Genomic DNA, 19,920 nt, shown 5'->3' with positions numbered 1-19,920 from the left:
ATTCCAGAAATTAATCATCTCGCGTTTACGCGTTAATTTTGACAGCCCTAATATACAGTATATATATATATATATATGTTTTATAGAATCGACAGGTCCAAAATACATAAATATTTACTTCTGTTACCATGCCAACATTAACGACACGACATCAACATCAACGACAGGATTGGGTATAGTAGGTTGAAGTCACAGACGGAGCTCAGGCGTTGCCAGATCCTTGTAGCTCTATGATAGATCTGGGAAATGACTTGTTCTCCATGTCACATTTCTCAGATTCAAGCCAAAAAAAGACAAAACAAGGATGAACCAAAGTCAGGCTTTAGAGCGCGGTGCCGACTTAAGAAAGCAAAACGGTTCTGCAGCAGAGCGAGCAAAAATGCACGTGCTGCTTCACTTTTGATACTTCTACAACTTTAGTTGTGATGTACGGCTGAGGCATCTTTTCTGCTCTGGCTGTGGGGTAAAACAGAGGGTGTGATGCGCGTTGGGCGGAGCTACCCTATCCTTTCTTTTCCTGTAACTATGGCAGCTATACATGCTGTGATCAGTGGGTAAAAAGTAGTTTGAATCTATTTTGAAGTTAGAAAGTCCACCTTCTCCAGAATCCAGCTCACCATCCTGCCTTCAAATATTATTTCTCTGTGCGAGCCTCTCAGACCCTGTAGAATTTATTTTAAAGATTCTATTTTATTTCTATCCAGGCAGCAGTATTTAGGAAAGTTAAATAAATGCAGGAATGTTTCGGCTGGTTCCTGTTTACATGTTCTCCTCATGCATGTGAGGATTTTCTCCAGGTTTTTCTCTTCATATTATTTTGTTCATTTCTGTTTATCCTATGAGGGGAAATGGTGACCAGTCCAGTGTTTTCCTTCCCAAAAGGCGTCCGATCCCTTCTGACCCTACAAAAGGAAAAGCAATGAAAGAAAATGGATGGATAGGTGGCGGTTTACCCTCGTTTTCCTCGATCCAGTACACAAGCAATTCCTCAAAAGCTGAGCTAAAAACCTTAAGCACAAAAAAAAGCGTTTAAAACGATAAAGTGAAGGCAGGAAAAAAAATATAAAGAGACGTTCTTTCATCACAAGAGCTTATTGGGCGCACTTAACAGCAACTGATTGATTTTTTAATTGAATTTGCTGCCGCCACTTGGATCTGTTTTCTGGTTTTCCATTTTGTCATACATTATTTATTGCTAAAAAAGAATCCAGAAATTAGATGTAAAAGACCTTTACACTGGAAAGAATCGAAATCTAGGGAAGTCATTTTTTCTGAAAATAAGCGCGTTTGTTATTGCAATAAGGAGGTAAAAGAGACATTTTGCCAATGGAACAAGACAATTTACACCTAAAATAAGAAAACACAATTGCATTGTCTTATTTCAAGTGCATGTTATCTAATTATCTTATTTTAAGAGTAAAAATACTAATTCTATTGGCAAATTATCTCAGCTACCTATTCAAATTAAGGGTAAATACACTTTTTGTCTTACTTCTAGATCGTTTTTCCAGTTTAGGTTTTTAACAAATTAAAAACACCTGAAAAATGATCTAGAAATAAGTTAAAAAATATCTTAAATTAAGTGTATTTGCCCTTAATTTCAGTAGGTAAATGAGATAGTGTGCCAATGGAATGAGTATTTTTACTCTTAAAATAAGATAATTAGATAAAATGCACTTGGAATAAGACAATTCAATAGTGTTTTCTTATTTTAAATCTAAATTGTCTTGTTCCATTGCCAATATTTCTGTTTTACCTTCTCAATCTAAGAACAAATGCACTTATTTTAGGAAAAAATGACTTATCTAGATTTAGATTTTTCCAGTGATCGCACCAAAAATTCAGTCAAATATATGGAAAATATAAAGAAAAAGGTTTCTAACTGCTCACTGAAAAAAAATCAAAATCTAGATAAGTCATGTTTTCTTAAAATAAGTGTATTTGTTCTTGGATTAAGGAGGTAAAAGTGACATTTTGCCAATGGAACGAGACAGTTTACATTTAAAATTAGAAAATGCAATTGCATTGTCTAATTACAAGTGCATGTTATCTAATTATCTTATTTTAAGAGTAATAAAAATACTCATTCTATTGGCAAGCTGTCATTTACCTTCTAAAATTAAGGGTAAATACACTTCAAGACATTTTCTACTTATTTCTAGATCGTTTTCCAGTGCTTTAGATTGTATGCTGAAATGCACAGCGTTGTAGCAACAGGTCAAAGCGTGCTCTAAATTAGAAAACTGGAACAGAAACTATGAAATATTAAAAACCTAAAAGAGAGCATGGCTGGATTCACCGTCCCCTCCTCTTTCCAGGGAAGGGAAAGCCCTTCCAGATGAGTGGGGGGGGGTGCTACGTACATACTGTAGAGAGGAGTGTGTTGTGGGAAAGCGGACGGCGACAATGATAATGAACTCAGCAGCACTCCCCTCATCCTCTCTTCCTCTCTCTCTCTCTCTCTCGCAGGGCTCTCTGTGCAGCGGCGAGCAGGAGCGGAGCTGGAGCTGGCTTAACTGGGCTAAGCACGCTGTCGCACAGTCTGAGGAACAACCCCCCTCCCACCGTCTGAGGTGACTGTCTGAGGTGACTCAGGGCTTTGAGGAAGGAGAGAGGGAGAAAGTGGAGGAGAGAAAGTTGTTCCTGTGTGTGTGTGTGTGTGTGGGGGAACGGGGCTAAACTGGATACATGCTGCTATTGTTCTGCAAAGACGGAGAACGTTTAAAGTCAGGGAAACAGGAGATGGACAGAAAGCAAGGTGACGGGGTGAGGGAGAGAAGTTCTCAGGTCCTTTACGCTGCGGTTTGTCTGGGGTCACATTAAGGCTGATTGTATCACACATGAGCCAGCTTTGGGTGGACATACAGGCAGACTTCATGAGCGTATCATCAGATTATTCCTGTTTAATCTCATTAGTCCTCATATGTAGTACCTGGCTTGTCTTTAAGCAAACACAAGCAGTGCCTTTGCAACACAACAACGTAAAGATTCCTTTAAAGAAACCTTTTAAAACCCTGACCCTGTTACCTATGTGAGCGGATCCCTCCCTGCAGGCCCGAGCGGCTCCATCCCAAAGGATGCCAGGTTAGTTCAGCGGGCAGCTATTTGTTGCCGAGCTGTGGAATTGCCTTTGACATTTCACTGGGAATATCTAGCCACTGTGTGGAGGAACATGTTGCGTTGGCCTGTTAATGGCCAGGCCTGATCTGTTATTTTGGTTTTATTCGGTTGATTTTTCACGTCCTCCTGTCTTTTTTTTTTTTTTTTTAAGAGTTTCAGTATAAATGTAACCATAGATCCATGTGACTGGGCTGCTGTAAATTTAGACATAATGACGAAAAAAGAAATGCATGAATAATTTAGAGCTCTCCTACATTTTTTTTTTACGCCATTCCTCAGAGTCTGTCTGCGTCGCCATGAGAAGACGGCATATGTTGGAAAGTTGAGTGGATTTTGTACAGTGTCTGTGAACTGTGAGTGATGGCAACCAGCCGACTCCTCTATCCCTCCTGTCTACCAGCGACTTTGTGTGAGAGTCCCGCGCGCCCCGCTCCCTTTCTCAGAACTAACACTGAAACAAAAAAGGTCACATATTTTATTTATGTGTCAAAAGTGTGGTGAAAGAAGGGCATGTGGGGGGGGGGCTGATATCGCTCCATCTGTGCAGATCAATTCCCCCAGACAGGGAGAGATGAGATAGGAGCACGCACACCAAAGATGGAGGGAAGGAAGGAACGCTGAAATGGTGGTGATATTGATTCATCAGAGAAGTATAGTATTGCTTGATTTGCTTCAATGTCCACATAAACCTGAGCTGTCAGAACGAGGCATGCTTTCTGCCGCAGACGTGGAAAACGCCTCCGTTTTACACAGAAGAAATACCGTAAATCCTCCAATATAGGACTGGGCCTGCATTTCGCTCAGGTGCATCTTGATTCCAGGCCATTATTTATACAAAAACTAGGCTTTGTTGAGCTACTGTATAAAACCTTGAACTCAACGCTATTTCTGACATTTTGAATTGAAAAAGCTTCCTGGATGGGAAGCGAAACGTCTTCAAACTTAGAAACAAAGTCCAGTGGATTGTTTTTTTAACTTTTTTGGAAACAGTATTTAGTACAGCTAAATTTTTAAAATATACCGTATTCTCCGTACTATAAGCCACAGCTTATAAGAAGGTGTGGTTTTCTATGGATTTTTCCTAATCGCCAGAGGGGGAAGTGAAAGTTGGAAATCAAAGAATAAGCGGCTAATTAAAGAACATGCTAACAGCAGGCACGACGGAGAACAAATGTCGTGAATTCACACATTTTGACATTTATTTCCCAAATTAAAGCAGCAGAACCAATAAAGAGACAGAGCTCAACTCCTTTAGAGCTGAAATAAAGATCCGATGAAGTCCCATCTTTCAGTAGAAGCTATTACCGCTGCGAGCCAACAAGCTAGCACGAGCTAACATTCTTCTTCTTTGTCCCTTCTCCAGAGGTGATATGTACAGCTCCCCCTACAGGTTACACAGCTCAGTAGAATCGGCAGCTTATAGCCAGGCGCGGCTCATAATTGTACGTTTCAAGTTTTTTCAAAAAGTTTAGTGGGTGTGGCTTATAGTGTGCTTTATAGTCCGGAAAATACGGTAATAATGTACTATTTTCTTAATTGAGCGTATAGTAAAAAAAAAAAATTTAAAAATCCCTTTATTTTGTGGAAGGATTCTTCTGATAAAATATATATTTGTGAAAATGGCTGCTTATCAATGAATTGCTAGTTGATCAACTGGATCAATAACCTTTAGACTTATTCATTAATCAATAACTTGCACCTGTATTCTAAAACGTATTCATCAAATGTCGTTCCATCTCTTTAGCACATTTACTCCTTTACAAAAAAAGTTAAAAAACCACCTCAAAGGAATATTAAAACTTTTTTTTAATTTTGATATTGATTTTTTCCACAGTTAATAGTTCTACCTTAGTTAAAAAATCCACATTAAAGAAAGAATTTTTGATGAAAAACATAAATTGTGTTCAACCATGTGAGGAAAGAAATGGTGTAATCGTTTCTGAGCAAAAATCAGAGCGTTTGAGTCTGAATTCAATCATTCCAGGAATTCCTAGACAGTCGGCTCGGCGGCGTGAGGATTTCGTCTCGTTCTCATCCACTGCGGGATGAGAGCAGCTCTTCACCGCGCTGCGACTTACACACCTGCCACAAGGACAAGGAGTGGAGGGAGAAATGAGATTAAAGTGCAGTTAAAGAAAAGTGTAGAAAAGAGCAGAGAGAGTGTGCACAGGGCCATAAAAGGGATAGTTTAACCATTGATCGAGAGCAGTGGTGGAAATGGCAGCAGTAAATCAATTTTATCTTGGAGCAGCTAAAGAGTGTTTTCTAATGAGGTTAATGCCACGTAATGGCTAAATTCCTCTGGTTAAAAGATGCCCTCAAGGTGGTGACGAGAGATAGATGTCGCCGTGGAAACTTAACACCTCGCTGTTCAGCAACAAGCTGAGGGACGCCCTTTTTTTTTTTTCCTGAGGCGGTTTTGTGTCCTAAATCACATTATTCCTTCATCCATGCAAGTTGTCTTAACATCAAATAGACATTTGTAATCTGGAAGAATATCGCCCTTCATCTTCGCCCCAGGTTTTATTTAAAAAATGCAGCGTATGACACAAGTGTTAAGCAATGTGCCGTTGCAAAGTATAAAAAAGATTTTGTCACCTTGGTGCTAGACAGCCGACCGTTAGGAATGTCGTTCTGGAATTTCTCGGAAGCCATCTAACAGGTGTTTAATCCAGAAGGTTGAAGTTTATTTCAGATTATTGGAGGTCCAGCTCTGCGTTTGTGCACAGGGAGTCAAAAGAAGTGGCGACTCATTCAGCCCACTGAAGTTCATCTTCCCTCACATTTGTTTCCATGCAGGGTTCAGACAAAAGTTGGTTTCCTACAGTAAAAACCACGTTTACTTGATTCAAACTAATGCTTTAAGGCCAAATTAAGAAGACATTTGTTAAATGTCTGATTGAAAAGCTTTATTTTTTATTCCTAATATCTTCAAAATGAAATGTTCATTTCTGAGATTTCCTAGAACCGTTTTTAAAGGAAAAGTCTGGTAATATTCAGAATTACAACTTCTGAAAGTACTTTAAATATGAAATTATTCCATACTGTTCAATGATAAGTGTTTTAAATTAAGAGTAATCTTCATGTGAATGTGCTTTATTGAAGGCATCCATGTTTGTCAAAGAACACTACTGCCACCTACTGGTTTGTGACATCACGGTGTGGTATCGGCTGTTGAGCAAGTCCCAGTCCTGTATCTGGTGTTTGTCAAAACGCGCTATTATCCAAGTCATCTTGAAAACATTCTTCTTCCAAATGTTGGCTACATATTACGTGTTTTTTCTCTGTTCAGAAGTTAGATGGCAAATCCTCCCTCTTCAAGTTGGCAATCCAACAACGAACCCGTCAGTGGAGGATCAGGAATCGGAAATGTGAAATAACAAATGTTTTTTCACTTTTATCCAATGTATTCCAACATCCAACTGCCATGCACGTGGGCATTGTCAGTTTCACTATAGCTCTGGTGAATTTCAATGGTGAAGTTGTCTGGAAATCTTCAATGATTGTTGTTGATTGCAGATGTGTCTAGTAGTTCCCATTGATTTTGCTTGTAAAGCGGGGAGAATGGCGCTAGGCTTACCGCACCGTGAAGTCACTGCTGGAAGATGGCAGCAGTGAGGCGTTACTATATTTGGGCAAAAATGGCCGCTCCCAGACTCGCCGATCGCTACAAAAAAATGCGTTTTTTGCTTTTTTACTTATTAACACTAAATTCATTAAATCACCACAAACGTATTAGTTCTAGGTATAAAAAAGTCCGATGTTTCTGGCATCAGTTTGCTGGATCTTTGGCCCATTCCTCCAGCAGAACCCAGTTTGCTTTCAGGAAGCCTACTTAGGTGCTTTCTTATTAAACTTCATGACAATACTTAAAACTACAATACTGGTATCGTGTCAAAGTTGTTTAAGGTTATTAAAAGTCATCAAATGCTATATATTGGAGGTTTATTGATGGGGAGTGGCGGCCTTGTGTTTAGGGCATAGAATCCTGAGGTTGTGAGTTTAAAACCCTCTCTCACAGACTGCCACTCTGGCTCTCTGAGCAGAACCGGGTTGGGTTAAATGCAGAGAGCTAATTCCTCCATTGTGAGATCAATAAAGTTCTATTTATTTTACAAATAATTTTTAATTTATAACCCTTTATTCTAGGTTATATGATACCTTTAGATTTCTACTAAAGGTATCATATAACCTAACAGAACATTTTTTTTCATACTTAAGTGTCAACCAACTGGTAAGCTCTTATTAAATGAAAATATTTATTTTCTTTTAAGTACCACTGTACTTTTATTTTGAAATGTGTCAGAAATTCCCCCCCAAAAAATGAAGGGGAAAAAAAAAGCTACTATATCAATAACCTAAATCTGTGTAGAGACGCAGACTGAGTGAGACAAGCTGGCATCATGTCATTTTCTCAGAGACTCCAGACTTTACCCTCCGCTTCATCCGCACTAAGATGATTTCAAACTTTCTTTCTGATAATAGGAGGCTGTAGTTAAAGGCACAGCAGCCTTAGCAGCTGACAGTGGTGAAATTAAATGGGTGGGTGAGTTTTCCACAGTTCACGAATGTTGGTTCTAAACTAGAGCTTGTCTAAAGGTAATTACAGTGTGCAAAATGCAAACACAATACCAGCGTCAAGCACCATTAGTTGATCAGCCTTCATTCTACAGTTTCGCCTCCTGAAAGCATCCCTCCCTGTGCTGGGAAGGGAGAAGTTCTTGGACAACTTCTGATCCCGCAACTGGAAATAAAAAAAGAAAAAAAAAGAAAAACTTCAGTCCGTGGTGTACGTACAGGGAATCCCACAGCATCCGATATCAAGACTAATCACACGCAATACAAGCTAGCTCCCTGGCATGTAAGCAGACCCAGACATGTTAAATTATTACATTACCCAAATTACATTAGTTAGTAATGGAAGCATAAAAAATCCTCTTAGACTTCAGTGAAAGTGATCTGAAGAGTCTGTAAGCTGTAAACTAGACTCCTCTATAACATGGCTGATGGAAATGCAGCTCCCAATCAGCGGCTGTCTTTTTGTGAATTGGACACATTAGGCCTGCACTCAACAACGGGAGAGGCTCGGAGAATTCATGGATTTCCGTCTGCGAGGAGTTTAAAACTAGACCCCTGCTGCTTCCAGCTTCATATCCGACTCCTGCGGACGGGCTGAGTCCGAACAGCTGCTTTCTGTCATTGCTAGGGCTAACTCCCTGAAAGAAAAAAACGGGACCCCTCGTGTGTGCCAGCTGACCCGATTGCCTTTACCCCTCCTGGCGTGTAGATTTTTTTTTTACCCCCTTTTTTTTTTTTAAATTGTTTTTTTTACTTTTCAATTTTGCTTTGATTTGGTTGGTTATTTTTGGTTGCCTTGACCCCTTGGAAACCAATTTTTTTTCCGGCATTTCCTTTTATTTCAAATTGGCAACCAACTTTAACCTTAGGCTTTTCTTGTTTACTTTCAACTTTTAAAATTAATTTTAAACCATTAATTGTTGCTTTTTTTTGTTGCACCGGCAATTTTTTGCAACTTTTCAACCTTTTTTTTGCTTTTATTGCATTGCTTTTGGGTTGCGTTTTTAAACCGGGAAAAATTATTATTCGGTTCATTGCCCCTTTTTTTGGGGTTGGTTTCTTTTTCCATTTGTATTTCCTCTGAGCTGTTTGCCCCCAAAAACAGCATCAGTATTTAAATGACTCCGTTCGTCCTCCATGCTGCTCTGTTGTCTCACGATTTCTTCTCTGTGAGCAACACTTGGCTCGACCAATGGGATGAGGGGATTCTGGATCGTTACATATATGTTGTCACCTCATTGGTCACAACGCAGGACAGGGACAGGACAAGTTTACCGTAAGTTTTGTATCTAACGTGCCCTTGTTATTCATTTTCCATCAGCTTTTTAGTGACTATTTTTTTACTCTCACAGCAATACGGGACAAAATGCGTTTCTTTTCCTCTAAATACGGGACAGGTACTTCTATCTAAATATGGAACAATTCCGTTTTTCAAGGGACGGTCGGCAACCATTGCCCAGGCTGTGCTTCAGTACTAAAATCTAAAAGATCAAATATTGGCAGATCTTCACTGTTACTGGATAAACTGGTACTTAGGTTTCATGGATGTTCTCTGATGGATGTGAAACCTGGAAACCTGCCGTCCTCAGCGGCTTTGTGTGTGGAAACAAACGACGCACGGCTGGAAACTTAAGGAAAGTTCATCTCCACAGACCTCTAGCATTGATCACTGGGGCCCTAAAGCTATTATCATGATCTAATTAGGTTTAACATAAGTCTGTGTCACGGCCCGGTGCAAGGCTGCCTTGTCCCCAATTCCACACTTTCACAGCACCCCTACTTAAAAATAGCTCACACACCATATGAATACAAATACCTTTTTTTTCTCATTTATAGTGAGATCTACATTATACAGTAAAGGTCTAGGCCCAGAGAAATGATATCATTCAACAAACACAGGAGAAAAGTGGGGTAACGCGTCCTGAGTGGACGGAAGATCTACCAAATACCTTATTTTTCTGTGATTCATCGTACATTTATAGAAGTGATCGTCCTATTTCTAATAAGCTCTGTTTCGCAAACACCAAAGTATTAAAATACTAAACTTCTTCCTTTGAGTTTAGGGTGTTTTTATGATCATGGTAAGAAGAAAGTAAACACTCATTGGTTTTTCTTAATGCATCAACGGTCTGTTTCATACCAGATTCTAGTTGTTTAAATCTAACCTGGAGTGTAAAAACCAAAGTACCAAATATGACATGTTCTTATATTTTAAGTTCAAATTCAAAACCATAAATTTTCTACTTCTGTGCTGTTTATTAGCTCATGCTGGGTTAACAGGTTGGTTTTTTTTTTATCTTTCTATGATTCTATGATATAGGAAGCAGTGCTGTAGGATTTGGGAAAAAATTATCTCCAAATATAGTTTTTAATCTCAAACAATATGATACAGTTTCCATTTTGATATATAACAAAATAAAGGCTACAGAATGACTCACAAGAATGCCCAAAATAAATTATCTACAAAAGTATGGAAATTGTTTTGCCATGTTTTTAAAATTCCTTCAGTAAAACAGTTTAAAACACAGTTATATAAAAACACCATATAAAATCCAGCACATCAAATACGCTGTTAAATATTAAAATATTGGAACTGTCCTACCAGTGTTATTGAATAAAAATAAAATGTAATATATATAGATATTATTATCTAGCCTAGAAACGAATCCAAGTCTAAGTTAAAATTTGCCAATTTGTGATCTATAAAAACTAATAACTATTTCAAAAATTATATATCCTTTGTTCAGTTTTTCATCCATGGAGGTCTTGATATTTTCCCCTGTGCAATGCATGCTGGGTAGCTGACATGGTTAGGTTGTACTGGACTGGAACCAACAGATTAAACACAGGAAGGCTAGCATTAGCAAAGCTGTTTTTTATTGTATTTAATGTGAGTGGTGTTAATTCAGATAATGCATCACTGCGTCGCTACCCCGAAGTTTTCACAAGCCTTTATACATAAAATATCTGTTGAAACAAACAAATGTGGTCGGCTTGGGATCTACTGTTGACTATATTAGCTAGAGCTTGCGCTATAGGCAGAAGCTAACGGGAATATAAAATCAAATAGGAAGATAATGACAACTTTTTAAAGTGACAGTGAAGACTGTTTCAGTCGTTGTAACTCTTCGTTCTGATATCGCTGAGAAAATGTTTGGATCATGATGCTAACCCAGAATGCACGTAAACAACACCGCGATATCTGTGTAACAATATTTCAATATATAAAAACTGAACAGCTTACAGTACTTATACTCTATTGCTTTTAACATAAAAGATATATATATATATATTCAATAAATTTGAAGTTAATCAATCCTTTTAAGGTTGGGTTTTAAGCACATATTTAGTTATGCTCACTTTATTTCTGGAAGGTTTTTTCTCTCTACCACTTCATTTTTTCCATTTTCTGTTGCTTTTATTGCTGATTTTGAAATGTTGACCCAAAGCTTCATTTTTTGAGCTCATGTTCAGAACATAAAAAAGACATCGGTCATAGCATCTTGATTCATATGTCACAGCTAATATACGCAATGGTTGAAATAAGATATAAGAATCATTTCCTTTCCCATTGAGTTCCGTCCCAGCGTTCACTGGGATGGACGTCTGTGTCTTCAGCAGGCGTAAAACTAACAGAACTGGCAGCGTTGCGAGGCGAGGGCTCAAACATGTACGGCTGTAAGCCTTCTACACCAAACCAAGCTTCTGCCGCCCTGGCGTCCTCTTCCACAACATCTTCCTCCCCACTTTTCTCCTCTAAATGAAAAATGTCTGATGGAAGAGACTCATCGACGACCTCAGACACTAAACTCTCCTCCTCTTGCATGTTTCCGCTGTCCATAGCGTTCCTTGACAGTGTCGTTTCTAAGTCACCAATTTAGCGCTACTTGGTCCCAATGGAATTTCCAATTGGGAACCTACTAGCACTAAGTTGCTAACTGGTTAGCCACAACCAAACTTTCTTGCGAACCTTCCGCCATAACAATCCCGCCCCCTTAATAAACGACCAATCACATGAATTTTATTCACTCGTGTAAAGTCGTACACCACTCTGGAGAATTTGGAAATGTAACGGTTGGAACGGCTGATTTAAACTTTAAAAAAACACCACCTTGCATAGTCTAAAATCCGGGAATCTGCGAGCAACTATCGATATCAGGGAGACTCCTGGAACTTTCGGGAGACCTGGGATGCCTGATAAGCACTGACTGTCTGGCTTTGACGATGTCCAGTTTTTTGTCGTTTTCCTTGTTCGGGTGGCTAAATCCAGCTGTGAATTATCTCTTATGACACTTTATTAATTTTCAATAAGATTAACAGCAATTATGGCCACAGTTGGCCTATTAGGTGACCATTTGCACCCTCTACCCCACCAGAAGCACACAGATAGGAACTGAATCGCATTAGAAAAAACCTAAAGGAACCTTTTTTCAAGCACTTTCTCTCCAGTTGTTAAGGAATCTTCTGCTGTATTTAGTTTGGGACCAGGCTGAAGACTAGCAGCTCATATCTACCTAAAGACTTTTCTTATGATTCCTTGTGTGAAATGCATATCTTCCGTCTGAATGCACTCGCCGTTTCTCTAGAGCCGCTCTGATTAAACAGGCCCCCCCGACCTTCCCACCATCTCTCTTTTGATTGATATGTGAAATCCGTCTCTCTGCGGCTCTAAAGGCACACTCTGTGTGCGTCTGAAAGGTGCTCATTGTTAAGCTGAGACCACTTTGTCAAGAAACAATCCTGTTTCCAAGGAAGCCGGGAATGTCTTAAAGAAAAGATACATTGGGGGAACTTTTAATTTTGTTGTGTGAGGTCATTTTAATCCTGATCCATTTTTATAGCAGCCGTTGTAGTTCAATGGCTACTCGCCCTAATGCTCTAAAAGAAGGAGGCATATAAAGGGGGAAGAGGGAAGAATGGGATACCCACCCGCAGATCCATTGAACAATCCTAAACTTACATGTCACAGAGAATAAGGAGGAAGGGTAGAGGCCTTTGTCGCCGGCCACATTGGGATGCATTTAAAGTTCACAAAGGAGATTTCCTGAATACTCGTCTGATTTTTGATACGAGGTTTGGAAATGAGTGGGTTTGGGGCAGATTTCTGAGTGGATAAAGTTCAGTTTGGGAAATCCTACATAAAAGGAATTTACCTCTTAAAGTTGTAGGGAAATGATATTTAAATGTAAAATCATTCTGGCTTAGATGGACGTCTGTGTCTTCAGCAGGCGTAGAGCTAACAGAACTGGCAGCGCTGCGAGGCAAGGGCTCAAACATGTACGGCTGGAAGCCTTCTACACCAAACCAAGCTTCTGCCGCCCTGGCGTCCTCTTCCACAACATCTTCCTCCCCGCTTTCCTCCTCTGAATAAAAAATGGATGACGGAGGAGACTCATTCACGACCTCCGACACTAAACACTCCTCCTCTTGCATGTTTCCTCTGTCCATAGCGTTCCTTGACAGTGTCGTTTCTAAGTCACCAATTTAGTGCTGCTTGGTCCCAATGGAATTTCCCATTGGGAATCTACTAGCACTAAGTTGCTAACTGGTTAGCAAGGTGCTTCTGACAAACCGGCCACAATCAAACTTTCTTGTGAACATTCCGCAACAACAACCTCGCCCTCTTGATAAACGACCAATCACATTCACTTTATTCACTCGTGTAAAGTCGGGCACCACTGGGAGAATTCGGAAATACAACGGTTGGAACAGCGGCTTTCCTACGACTTTAACTTTATACAGCTGTTAAACATTACAGTATTTATCTACCAGCACATTTAAAAGAGAAATGTTGTTTATAATAGAATAAATTGTCTGCTTTGTCAAAATCAGCAGCCATATTTATAGCTTTAAGATCTGTCCCGGGACAACAGATAAATAAATAAGCCTAAACCTTATAGCATCTTGGTTGCTTTAGGCCACCCCTGCTCTTTCTTATTTCTTGTTGTGGATGAAGCCTTTTTAGACAGCAGACTATTGAAGGCGATCAAAGCACCACTTCCCCTCCGCTCTTCTTCTGTATGTCCGCTAATGCTAACCTATCCAGAAACAAAAACAGCAAACGCTACGTTCCCCCTGAGCTCCTTTGCTTCCAAGTTTGATGCTTTTCTCCTTCATCTTAGCTTTAATCTCAGAAAAGTTGCAATACTAGGATATGCTAACACCTGTGCTAACTATTCAGCTTTCCATGGTAAGCAGAGCAAAATATTTATATATATATTGGACCCATTGAAATTTATAAAACAAATATTTATGTACTTTTTTATGATAAGAAATAAATATGTCGAACTTATTAATGCATATTTTTATTCTGCTCTACTTTAGAGGATGTTTTATCTTTTATTTAGCAATTTAAATAAAGCGTAACGTAATGAGGGTTTTTAAAAAGCCTGTCTGAACTGATGCTGGCTACATTTCTGTTTGGTCTGTTTCCGATTCTGGAATAAAAAGAAACTAACCTGTAAATCCAAAATAGAGAAGCTTGTTCCATAGTATCCTGACTGTTCATAATATTTCTAAAAATCCATCTTTATTAAAATATAACCCATAACTTCAAAGACAAATTTCCAATAATTAAAAAAAGCAGTTTCTACAAACATTTCAGATTTTTTAACATGTTTTGCTTGAATCCACGCCATAAACTGAACCGTCTGTGATAAACGTCAGGGTTCGACCAAACAGTCTCCTGTTTGTGTCCCAGGGAGCCGTCGCTCAGCGGGGGGTGAAGACATGATCCTCACTAAGTGCATCCTTCCCTGCTTGTTTCCCCTAAGCTGGACTTGTGCTCCGTCTTCCTGATGGCATCTTGGTTTTTGATCATCCCCCAAAGTAACAAGTATATCGAGGTCTGCTCCAGTATCCAGATCCTTTCAAATTAAACTCAGTTCTGCCTTATGAAACTAATGTTGAATGCAGCCAGACATCACTTCGCTCGCCCTGTTTTGGTCACACAGTCCGAGGCATTTCCCAAATAATCATACTAGGCAAACAGACCGATAGACATAAAAAAAGATTCCTCTGCAATACTGAGAAACTTTTTCTTCAAGGCAGACATGCTTCATTCTTTTCCTCTAATTGTCCTTTATTTATTCCTCCTTTACCCCCTCCTCCTGTTTCCCCCTCTTTCCTGAGAAGCAGAGATCCAAGTGAGCAATGGTGCATTACTAAGGACACCTGCTCACTTGACGTGGCCAGGAGGATTGACTGTTGTGTGTGTGTGTGTGTGTGTGTGTTCATTTTTTATTCATTCATCAGTTTTTAAAGTGAGACGGCACCCAAACCCGTCAAATGCTTTCAAAGACCATATCTGGAACTCTGCAAAGAACGGATCGTAAAGCAGCTTAGTGCAAGTTGCAGAGATTTGCAAACTCCTGCCCCCTCTGGCAACGAGTTAGAATGACACCCATGTTGGTGACATGAATGGAAGAAAAGGAAACGCATTGTAATCTGCTGCTGCGATGCACAGGTGTTTTGGTTAGAGGCTTAACATCATGTGAACTTATTCTGAACAAAGCCTCCCAGCTTTTTAGCAAAAAACGGTAATTAGCTCTGAGCTCGCTCCTAGTTGAAATCCTCTCCATATTTACTAATCAAAGCAAATCAAACTTCAACTTGCCCTTTTTCGTTGACTATAGACAAAAGTTCTACTTTCTTAAGGCCCTTTTTTGTCGCACTATAGACAAACATTCTACATTTGTGAGGCACTTTTTTGTCGCACTATCAACAAACGTTCTACCTTCTTAAGGCCCTTTTTCGTCACACTGGAGTATAGACAAACGTTCTATATTCTTAAGGCCCTTTTTTGTCGCACTATAGACAAACGTTCTACATTCGTAAGGCCCTTTTTTGTCGCACTATAGACAAACGTTCTACCCTCTTAAGGCCCTTTTTCGTCACGCTATAGACAAACGTTCTACATTCGTAAGGCCCTTTTTTGTCGCTCTATAGACAAACGTTCTACCCTCTTAAGGCCCTTTTTCGTCACGCTATAGACAAACGTTCTACATTCGTAAGGCCCTTTTTTGTCGCACTATAGACAAACGTTCTACCTTCTTAAGGCCCTTTTTCGTCACGCTGGAGTATAGACAAACATTCTATATTCCTAAGGCCCTTTTTTGTCGCACTATAGACAAACGTTCTACCTTTTTAAGGCCCTTATTCATCACGCTAGAGTATAGACAAACGTTCTACATTCGTAAGCCCTTTTTTGTCGCACTATAGACAAACATTGAGGAACTTCACACTGTTTAAACAATCCTGGTTGAAAAGACAGACTTTTATTCTGTATCGGCAGCCTTAGCCTCTCTAATCTACCCTAGCAATTAAGGAGAAGATCTGAAAATGGACCAAGGGGAAAAATCCAAAGGAATGGCTCCAACCATTGATTTGCTTGGTTGAGTATTTTAAGATGACGCTGTTGGTGGCGGCCTAGTGGTTAGGGCATAGAGCTCAGAATCCTGAGGTTCTGAGTTTGAGCCCCACTCCCACAGACTGCCACTCTGGGTCCTTGAGCAAGACCCTTAACCCCACACTGCTCCCTGGGCACCCCACAATGGCAGCCCACTGCTTCCCAAGGGGATGGGTTAAATGCAGAGGTAAATTCTCCAATGTGAGATCTTAATGATTAGATCTACCCTAAACCTCCTACTTTCAATATGTGTGCAGACCACAAGCATGATTTAAGGGGAGCGTCATGTTTTTGTTCACTAGCCACTCGTTATGCCGTCACTCATGTTCTCTGCTACCCGTTCCAGCTTATTGCCAATCAAAATTAAACTAATGTCTCCAAATTTGCCAACTTACTGCAAAAATGTTTATTTTTTTCTTGAAATAAATGTATTATCTCTTTATTTGTAGGTGATAACATTTGCAACTGTAATAATATAATGTAATGAAATAATAATAAAAAAAAAACAATATTTTCATTTATTTTCAGGGCTAGATACAAATACAAATTAATTACATATTAAATTAAGTACCTGTTCAAATTAAGGGCAAGTACACTTGTTAAAGGGAATTTTTTCTTATTTTTCTTTCAGTTTCTCAGTGAAATATTGTCCAAATTTAAGTGTTTCTTCAGCAGATCTAATGATTTTTGTCAGTGCATGTAAAATAATCAGTAAAAAAAAAAAAGCGATATTGTTTAATGCAGCATAATTGATATTTCTCTCTTAGAAATGAAATCAAAAGTCTGCCGGCATGTTCTTTATGCTCAGTTACTTTCTCAGTATTTCTTTCCTGAAGGAGAAAGGATTGGAAGCGAAGGAGGCGTAGGGTGAAAGGCTTAAGAGAAATATTTTGCCATCTTATGACTTCCATTTGAATGTGTTCTGTTCACATCCACTCCCAAACCCCCACTGTGCACCCTCGCCACACCCTGACTGTCAAACCAAAAACTAAAAAAGTCTTATTCGTTTCATATGTAGGTCACATAACAGTGGTGTCTAGCTATTGGACATGGGCTTAGATAACTGTTTGTTGAGTATTAAATGCTTTCGCTGCATCAGCAGCCTCTGCTACTGGCATTTCTCTCACAGCTGTGCAACTCAAAAGAGGCAGCACCGCAGCAGAATTGCGTCCCGCTCATGCACATATACACACACATGCTTTCAATTTTAGGGGTGGTGGTTGTGTTCGTATGTGTTAAAAAACTTCTTTGTGTAAAACGTTGACTTTTCTCATGTAAAAGTGGACATAAAAGCCAGTTTTGAAAGCAGCAGCTTATAAACGGGCGGCATGCTTTGGTAAAAGAGAGCTAAACCCATTGACCTGAGGTGCTAACTCAAGCAGATGAATCTTTGCTTTTCTTTCCTCTTATCCATGTTTGCTTTGGGTGACCTTGCACACCCAGCCTTGTTTCGGTGTGTTCACATTGCACGGCCCTAATGGCTCTGATAGGCCCCTGTGTTGCTGCCGCTCTCCTCCAAAAAACACCCGTCTGAGCTCGACCACTTCACCCCTCAATTATATCTTTGCCTTTTTTGATGCAACCAGTGTAAACCCCTGATTTGAAAATGGCCAGGAAGAAGTTGTGTGTGTGTGTGGGGGGGGACTGCCCTTGCTTTGATAGCAGCACGATGCAGGCGAGGAGTTAAGTGTTCGCTTAAAGCAGAAGGGCGGGAGACGTGAGCCGATGTGCTGTTTTACCCTCTGTTGTCTTAGCGTGAAATGAAAGATGCGAGAGGTACATGTGTGCTCGTTTGTGAGCTTTCCTCCCCTCCTTCTGTCCTTTGGACAAAACAAGCCCAGATGGTGATTGATTTTTCAAGTGCTGACATCCCTGCTTGAGAAGCGCCCCTCCATTCGGCACCCACACACACACTCTTCTTTGTGCCTAGCAAGTCAGGCACACTAACATCTCTGTGCCATCTTTCTCTTTGTGACTGCCAGGAGCTACTATTGATTGACAAAAGTATGCATGCAAACAACTAGATGTACACACTCTCACGCACACACACACCTGCAGAGGAACACGCTCTTACTGCTGTCCAAGCACACAAGCACAGAGCCAGAGGTCATTTGCAGTCTGTCCTCATTTGCAGGTGCTGCGTTAAAAAGGGAAAACATGTCCATAAAAGGTATTAAATACCCCGAAGGCAGCCCAGCGTTCACTGAAATACCTTTTGGAACTATTAGGTAAAGCATCTGATCAGTAGAACATTCATTAATTAATCCTTTCCGAACCATTTAAAGAGCAAGTGCTAGACGTTTGCCCATAAAAGCGCAATTTGACTGTCGTCCACTAATTATCTTCATTGATTCCTTAAAAGACTTGATTGAATCGTCATTTAGTTCTTAGATTTATATTTTCTGCCCTCTAAACAAACTGACTTACAGAAAGAGGAACCTCCAGCTTGTGTCTGGGTTAGAAGCAGAGAACACAGAGGAAGGAAAACCACTGATTAAGGTTCATACGCTGGCATTTCACCGGATGTTTCCCCAGTGTGAGGAGATAAAGAGACGCAGAGCAATGACAAGCAGGGATGGCGTAAAGTGACAGAGAGCTGTACGCCACAGCAGCCCCATTGAGTTAAAGTGGCTGTGTGGCTAAATGATGTCATTGGCTAACTAGGCGTTCTCAGGCCATTGCCTCTGTTTGCGTGACTAAATACATACAATTAAGGCCTCGGCACTTCTCAATCTCTGTGAACTCATTGTTATCCCCGGGTTCAAGTGCACTGATAATGGGGGCCAGAGGAAAACAGGCATAGCGGCGAGAGAGAGAGAGAGATGGAGAGCTGGTGGGTAAAATAGACATCTCATTATTAGTGGCATTCTCTTTCACCCCGACAGCGTTTCTAAAGCCTCGTTCAGCGTTCACTAATCTGTCCCCTTTTCTGGCCGTTTTGCTTGCCTTCCTGTGGCTTTCCTTTTGTGTCACTTTTTATTTTTTACTTCGCTGTATCATTTGTACGTTTTTCCTCCGTGCTTCTCTTGTTCCTCATTAGCGTGCCCCTTTGTCTCACGATGCCTTCCTCAAATATTGTCGCTTTCTCATGCATTCACACTTGACGGATGTGACTTTGCTTGATCTGCACTTATGGAAGGCATGGATCAGGCTTTTCTGAACCAATACAGATTTACTGTGTTCTTTGACTATTGATGACAATTGATTTGACAATTACTCTGTGGCTCATCACTCTGGCCCCTGATCCTTTCTGTTCACCCACTGATGGTTGGCCAGGGCGTTTGAAAGAAGTAACAGGTGGGGGGCAGGTTAAGAAGAGCAAGACGGACATCCGCCATACCTGCCCCAACACTTCCTTGGCTTCCAACTTGCACTGTCTAACTTGAATTAGAGTTAGTTCTGCCTTATTGCAAGAGTTCCTCATTATGTGAAACTAATGGGCAGAGCTGTGGAGCCATCAAGTCATCTCTAAGTCATGTATTTGTTCTGCCCAACTACTGAACCAGGTGAGTCCAATCTGCACAATTTAATGCACTGTGCCCCTTTGTCTCACGATGCCCTCCGCAAATATAGTTGTTTTCTCATGCATTTGCAGTTGACGGATGTGACTTTGCGTGATCTGTGCTTTTTTGAAGCAATACAGATTTACTGTGTTCTTTGACTATTGAGTGGACAATTATTTTCTCATTCTTCTTAAAACCTAAAATCGAACAGTTCATGTTTGTTGGTTTTGTCTTGAATCTACTAGAAATTGAAGGAGTCAAGTTTGGTGTAAGCTTAAATGTTCTTGCACTGCAAAAGGTGTCCATCTAACC

At 40.1% G+C, this 19,920-nt stretch overlaps 1 protein-coding gene across 2 annotated transcripts in view; it reads left to right on the top strand.

Moving 5' to 3' along the window:
• Nucleotides 1-19,920, top strand: part of LOC107086799 (zinc finger protein 536-like) — a 291,793-nt gene that overhangs the window by 60,683 nt on the left and 211,190 nt on the right. Inside the window, exon 3 of one of the 2 annotated variants that reach the window (XM_015377994.1) lies at nucleotides 2,470-2,573. The gene's annotated coding sequence lies outside the window, so the exon portion shown is untranslated. Of the gene's footprint in view, nucleotides 1-2,469; nucleotides 2,587-19,920 lie in introns of both variants that reach the window. The other variant, XM_015377995.1, reaches the window with a different exon arrangement.

The sequence above is a fragment of the Cyprinodon variegatus genome, unplaced genomic scaffold (assembly GCF_000732505.1).
Source record: "Cyprinodon variegatus isolate N-32 unplaced genomic scaffold, C_variegatus-1.0 Scaffold162, whole genome shotgun sequence".
Taxonomy (NCBI): Eukaryota; Metazoa; Chordata; class Actinopteri; order Cyprinodontiformes; family Cyprinodontidae; genus Cyprinodon; species Cyprinodon variegatus.
This window is presented reverse-complemented; position numbering and strand designations above follow the sequence as displayed.